At 44.7% G+C, this 7,453-nt stretch overlaps 1 long non-coding RNA gene across 1 annotated transcript in view; it reads right to left on the reverse strand.

The window, feature by feature from the left end:
• Window positions 1–255: 255 nt before the first annotated feature.
• LOC116823834 (uncharacterized) overlaps window positions 256–7,453 on the reverse strand; it is a 30,087-nt gene continuing 22,889 nt past the window's right edge. The window contains exons 3-4 of the long non-coding RNA XR_012656813.1: window positions 1,625–1,737; window positions 256–987 (exon numbers count right to left, since the gene is read on the reverse strand). This is a non-coding gene — a long non-coding RNA (uncharacterized LOC116823834). The remainder of the gene's footprint in view (window positions 988–1,624; window positions 1,738–7,453) is intronic.

Below are 7,453 nucleotides of genomic sequence, written 5' to 3' on the forward strand. Positions count from 1 at the left end.
GCCTCTGGCTCCGGGGCTGACGGTGATGCTGCCCTCCGTCTCGATCTGTGGCACCAGAACTCCCAGCTCCTGCCGCTCCTCGCTCCATACCCAGCGGCAGCCCAGTCGCTTCCCTAGTCGGCGCGTGGCGTTGCGGGCGCGGGACATGATTTTGGCCTGAGGTGTGGTTCTGTTCCTTGAGTTTCTGGTACTCTTGAGCCATTTAAGCCACTCCCTTGCACTGGGCTCCGGTTGGGTAAATTTTCAAAGCTTCTTCACTAATTACTAATATGCGTAGTCTTTCCTGGTACTCTTACTTAAGTCCACAGTTTTGCTGACCTTGCATCAGAGATTTACCAAAATCAGGTTGTGTTCCCATGACCACAAAGCAGCGTGCTTTGCGAAAGGCTTGTTCTGTTCAGTCATCATTGCAAACACTGAAGGATCTCTGATGGTGTGTTTGCAGCTCGGTGGTCAGAAGACAATGGAAGGGTTAATGCTAACTAACTGAGTTGCTGCAGTACACCAGGGGTGGTTGCTTCTGTTTTCAATAGAGTAGATTCAAGATTCTTGGGATAGAGAGGACAAAGGAAGTTGGCCCATGGGATTGTAGAGTACTTTTTGGTGGACTCCTAGGTCCAGGTCAAGCGAGGCTATTCTGCACTGCAAAGCAATAGAGCTTGAACCCTCGGTTAAGACTTGACTTGTGCTCAGACCCTGCAGCCCCGCAGGCTTCTGGGGCCCTGTGTCCGAGCCCTGTGTTAGTGCCAAGTGAATAGACAGAGGGGGTGTTAGGCTGGAGGCTGAGTCTGAGTCCAGGCTTACATTGCAATGTAGACATACCCCAAGAATGCTCTTCATTCTTCCTTTTGCCACAAAAGGATACAATAACACGTCAGATGACTCTTGTCTTATGATGTTTTTACAGCTTGTCATTGTGCTGCAATTCATGGCCACTCAGAACTTTGCAGCAGCAGCAGATCTTCCTCCTATAAGTGATCACTGGAGCTAAAGGAGAGTCATCATTAGTTGTAAGAAGTATAGGGCCTCTGAGACATAGGTGAGCAGTTCTGATTCCATCCATTGTAAAGCAGTGTCACTCTCTCACACTAGAGTGTAATAATATATATATTTATTTTCCAATGTATAGGACATGTACCCATTGTATAGATGTGATGGATTTACAATTAAAAAAGATCAATTAATTAACCACACCTTGGCCACAATAGCCGCCATTTGACTAAAACTCCCCTAATATTCAGCAGTCCTCAATCTTACCTTCCATCTTCCTTAGCGGATGCCTGAGTTAACAGACAGGCTTATAATCAAGCCCAGAAGTCAATATAGACTATAGCTGTTTCACTCTGGTAAAGGGATAAAGGTCTAGGGTGTTGCCTCCTGTCACTTTTACTGGTACAATTTTTCCCTCCCCTTTTGGAAGTGACCATCATGGGGAGGTGTGAGCTGTTGGAATGGAAACCCCAACCTTGGTTTCTATTAGGCAGCCTGCTATCTCTCCATCACATAGTGGCCTGCCTTCAGGGAGTCTCCAGGATGCTTTTTTGCAATTATTTAGTCTTATCTGGCCCTTTCCTATCTAAATATTACATGGCACTGAATTCTACCCAGAATCCTTTGCATTCACCTTTACTCACTGAAACCTCTTTATTCTTTGGTCTCCCTTCTGTCTCCTCTTTCCAGGTTCTGTGTAATTAGGAACCAATCTTCTCCCGGATCCCGGACACCCCTTATCTACGTCTAGGAGGGGGAAAAAAATCCTTTGTTATTCTACAAAAACCCATATCTTTGACTTTGAAGCAGAAATGATAAAAGCCTGGGAATGAAAAACAAGCAAAGATTAACACACACAAAGAGCGAAGTACTGAAGTGGAAAGAGCAAAATGATCCCCTTAGGACTGGATGAAACAACATCCTGTAGGTGGAAGAGAGGCCATGTTTGTACCCTACCTGTGGAGGTGAAGAATGTCAGGGTTGGAAGTCATCTAGTCCCACTCCCTGCTCAAAGCAGGACTAATCCCCAGACAGATTTTTGCCCCAGATCCCTAAATGCCCCCCTCAAGAATTGAACTCACAATCCTGGGTTTAGCAGGCTAATACTGAAACCACTGAGCTGTCCCTCCCCATCATAAGGGAGGGGCCACTGATGAGATTTGGGGAGAGAAGAAGAGAAAGCGAGACAGCAGGAAGAGAAACTCAGAGAAGCAGTGAGTCAGAAGCTGACAGAGAGAGAGGTGGGAAGAGACAGAGAAACTCATGCCAGGTCTACTCTACAGAGTTAGGTTGATACAAGGCAGCTTACATCAACCTGTGTAAGCATCTACACTACGTCGCTCCCACCGTTGTAACTCGCCCATTATGCCGACTTAATAACTCCACCTCCATGAGAGGCATAGCACATAGGTCAACATAGTTGGGCGACAGTGTCAGTGCAGACACTCCGTTACTTACGTCGAGGTCAGTGGCCTTCACTGGGTTTTCCACAATGCCGCACCATGACCACTCTGTTCAGCGTTTTGAACTCTGCTGCCCAGCAGCCAGGTACACAGGTACATGCCCTCCCCTTTTAAAGGCCTACAAATTTTTGAAATTTCATTTCCTGTTTGCTTGGTGTGAAGAGCTCACATAGCAACTGCCTAGGGTGATCAGACAGCAAATGTGAAAAATTGGGACGGGGGGGGGGTAATAGGAGCCTATATAAGAAAAAGACCCATAAATTGGGACTTTCCCTATAAAATCAGGACATCTGGTCACCCTACAACTGCCCAGCTGACCATGCTGGCTCCACGCAGCAAACATGCTCCTGCCTGGCGTACAAAGGAGGTGGTGGATCTCCTGGGTCTGTGGGGAGAAGAGGCTGTGCAGACACAGCTCTGATGCAGGTGTAGAAACTTTGTCATCTATGAGCAGATCGCTCAGATCAGGTGGGAGAAGGGCTACAAGAGGAACACGCATCAGTGCTGTGTGAAAGTCAAGGAGCTGCGGCAGGCATACCAGAAGGCAAAAGAGGCAAATAGCCACTCTGGTGCAGAGCTGCAGACATGCCACTTCTCCAAGGAGCTGCATGTCATTCTCAGGGGCAGACCCCCACCCCCCACCCCCCAGGGTCCCGTGGATACTTCGGAGGAGCTGGAGTCACAGGCCACCACAGTGAACCCTGAGAACCAGGTGTTGAACAAGGAACAAGAGAAGGAGAATGGGGGACAGGCAATGAGGGGATCCAGTGATGCTGTGATCCAGGACCCCTTTTGACTCCTGAGCAGCTGAGTGAGTCCCAGAAGTCCAGCGCTGGCAAGACTGATCCAGGGGAAGGAACCTCTGGTAAGTATGTGGTTTGCTTTGACATTGCAGAGACACATCTGTTCATTTATTCTTTTTTTAGTCACGCAGCAAGAGGTAGTGAATAACCAGTAGAGGTAGAGTTGCAGTCTGCTTCTTAACAGCTAGGCAGAGGGAGCCCTGCAGAATGGTTTGCTTATGTACACTGGGATGTGCCGTGAATCCTCCATAGAGATCTTGAGGAAGCTTTCCTGGAGGTAGTCTGCAATCTCTGCTGAAAATTTCTGGGGAGGGCTGCCTTATTTCTTCCGCTGCAGTAAGACATTTTCCCACACTACTTAGGAATTACTTCAGTAGGCACCACTGCAGAACACAGGCTAGCACCATACAGACTCGGTCTGCAGCTGCATGTGTGCAGGAGCTGTTCCTTTTCAGCCTCTGTTACCCCCAGGAGTGAGATATCAGCTAACATCACCACTGCCTGTGGAAAACAGTGCCAGTATTCAGTTCAATTGCCCTAAATGCACATACTCATGCCTGTGAGTTCCCCCCACGTATTCGGGCAGCTCGCCCCCTCACCCCCGGGCTGTTGTTATTATGCCTTGGAATGCCGCCATGCTCTCTGAATTCCAAGCAGAAGTGAGAATGTAGCGCTTGTAACTTGTGTGATCAAGCAGAGTGAATGCACTCACAATAGTTCTTCTATCCACTGTTTCTTTCGCAGCTGCAAAAGTGGCCTTGAGGGTCTCTCCATCCACACCAGCAGAGTGGCTCAGCCAGAAAAGGACAAAGAAGAAGACAAGAGAAGACATGTTCCAGGAGATCCTGTGAGCCTCGGTGCATCGGATACTGAGCAGAGGGCTTGGAGGATGACACTCAAGGACACAATGGACAGGGATAGTGAGGACAGGAGAAACAGGCAGCAAGAGATGATAGCACTTCTTAGGGAGCAAACAGACATGCTGCAGTCTCTGACTGACCTTCAGGCTTAACAGATCTGTTTCTCACCTCCCCATGGAGCCCACAGAGAACTGTATTCCCAGGCATCCCTACACACCCCTTCCTTTACTACGTGGCATCCGGGGCCAGTGCAGTACCCCTACCACTCTACCCTGGGGGAGAGTATAGACAATCACAGCTGCACATACACTGACCTGTGAGAGATACAGTTGGTGCATGTGTGTTTGTGAAATGGAAATGACTGTTCTTTCCCTTTCAGAAGTTCTTTTCCTGTATTTATAAAGTTTCATTCAGTTATAAATATGTCTGTTTTCACAGGTTTGGAATAAACGTCTATTTATGGAAACTTAATTCATCTTTGTCAGTTCACAGCATATGCTGGCTGGGGCTGACATCATCCACAGATAATAGCAATGGGGGCAGTTGCAATGTTATATTACTACACACAGAGCACTCATTACAAGGCTCATACCATGGTGGGGAAAAAAAAAAACCCCAACGATGCTGGGTACAGTGCACTATAGCAATACACATTACTGTATCTCATTGTTAAAATGGCCTTTCAAAGCCTCTCTGAGCTGTGTAGTTCCCTGTTGAGCTCTTCGTATAGCCCTGGTATCTAGCCACTCAAAATCAGCAGACAGCCATTCCACCTCCACCGGAAATGTCTCCCTCTTTGCTTAGCAGACATTATGAAGTGCACAGCAGGCAACTATGACCATGGGCATATTTTTTCACTGAGACCTTAACTTAAGAGTAGGCAGTGCCAGTGGCCTTTCAAATGGCCAAAGGCACATTCAAGTACCATTCTGCACCCGCTGAGCTTGTTGTTGAAGCACTCCTTGCTGCTGTCAAAGTGGCAGGTGTACGGCTTCATGAGCTATGTAGGCTGGGTCTCTGAGGACCACTGTGGATGATCCTTGCTGGGATTCTATACTATGAAGAACATTCAGCAAGTGACATTTAAATTAGAGATTAGGAAAAACTTTCTAACTCTAAGGATAGGTAAGCACTGGAATAGGCTTCCAAGAGAGGTTGTGTTATTCCCATCACTGGAGGTTTTAAGAACAGGTTAGACAAACACATGTTGGGATGGTCTAGGTTTACTTTGTCCTGCCTCAGCGCAAGGGACTGGACTACACAACCTCTCAAGGTCCCTTCCAGCCCTTCATTTCCATGATTTCTATGATTGTGCAAGGGACAGGTAGACAACTGGATGGCGTGCTGTCTTCCCAGAGCTAAGACACAAGACATCACTCTAAGATTGGATAGGCTTCTGAAGTCAATGGGCAAGGATTCACTGCTGATGGTTCATATCAGCTTTAATGATACTGTATTGCAGGATCTCTCTCAGACAATAGATGACTTCAGGGAACTCAAGCATGCTGAAGAAGAAGTGTGTCCAATGGATCTTCTCAGAGATCCTTCCTGTCCCATGAGTGAAGGAAGATAGAAGGCAGAAGATTCTGAAAGAGAACCATTCGTTAATTAAGTGGTGTGTGTTTGTGGGTTTTGGTTTCGTGGAACACTGGTCCACCTTTAGTGGGGTGAGGGGCTGTAAAGTTTGAATGGTCTCCATTTCAGTAGAAGGGGAATCAATCTTGGGGACATGCTGGCTAGCATAGTCAGGAGATGTTAAAGTAATAACGAAAGGGGACGGTAAAAAGAGAGAAGAAATAAGCATTCAGCACCAAAATCGAGATGTTGAGAACAAAATTAAACAAGGAACCAAAGGACATGAAGAGAAGAAATTCTTTAATTGCCTATACACTAATGCTAAGAGCCTTGTTAACAAACAAGAGGAATTGCAATTGCTCATTTGTAAGCATAAATTCGATCTAGTTGGTATTACTGAACCATGGTGGGATGAGTTACATGACTGGAATGTTAAAATCAATGGTTAAAATATATGGGAAAGATTAAGTGGGAAAAAAGGGTGAGGGAGTGTCATTCTGTGTCAAAAATGTCATTACCTGTTTCTGCGTCACTGACAACTTGGAAGAAAATGATCTTATGGATCAGTGTCCTAATAGATAAAGCACAATTGAGGTACTAATTGGTGGTATAGATTACCAAATTACAATAGGGAACAGGATGACTGGCTTCTTAAGCACCTCTCTGTAATGTGCTGGAGAGGCAGGGGTGGGAGAAGCTGCATGATCATGGGGAACTTAATTTTGAGTGACATATGCTGCCTGTACTAAAACATTCTTGGAATTTTAAAATATTTTAGAAGACAATTTCCTAATTCAAAAAGTGTTGCATCCAACATTGGGGAATTCTATCTTAGACCTTGTCTTAGCAGATAAAGAGGAACTGATTACAGAACTAAAAATCAATGCTAGCTTAGGTATAAATGACCACAACTTGTTCACATGTGTAAAGTGCAAACAGAGTGAAGTTCAAACCAGTAATATATATATACTTGCTGCTTTAAATGGAAAAATTTCACAACATTCAAAGCAATTATGAATCAAAACAACTGGAAGGAAGAATTTGAACAGGAAAATGTGAATAATAATTGGGAAATGTTTAAGAACACTTTACGTGATGCTCAAAAAGCCACAATCCCACAATCAAGAAAGAAGGCCCTACTTGTTTAAAAACTGGCCTAATTTAAAGAAATATATGTGATATATAAAATATATAAAATGGAATAAAGGGGAAGTAGATAGTAATGAATGTAAATCAGAAGCCAGGAACTGTAGAAAATTGATATGGGAAGTGAAGGAACACAAGGAAAAATCTATAGCCAGCAGAGGTAAGGACAATAAGAAGGAGGTTTTTAAGTATATTAGGAACAAAAAGAATCCTAACAATGGTTTTGATACATTACTGGCTGGAAATGGTAGAATGATCAGAAGTGGCAAAATTGTTTAATAAATATTTTTGTTCTATATTTCAGAAGAAAAACAGATGATATAATGTATCATATGATAATGACACTTGTGACGAAGTTCCTCCTCTTCCTTGGTGGGTCCTGTGCTTTCTGGCAGATTTGCTCACCTCAGAGAGTCACAGCATACATCTGTTTGTCTGCTTTTGCTAGAGCAGGGGCTGGCAACCTTTCAGAAGTGCTGTGCCGAGTCTTCATTTATTCACTCTAATTTAAGGTTTCACGTGCCAGTAATACATTTTAATGTTTTTAGAAGGTCTCTTTCTATAAGTCTATAATATAGAACTAAACTATTGTTGTATGTAAAGTAAATAAGGTTTT

Source organism: Chelonoidis abingdonii, chromosome 1 (genome assembly GCF_003597395.2).
Source record: "Chelonoidis abingdonii isolate Lonesome George chromosome 1, CheloAbing_2.0, whole genome shotgun sequence".
Classification (NCBI taxonomy): domain Eukaryota; kingdom Metazoa; phylum Chordata; order Testudines; family Testudinidae; genus Chelonoidis; species Chelonoidis abingdonii.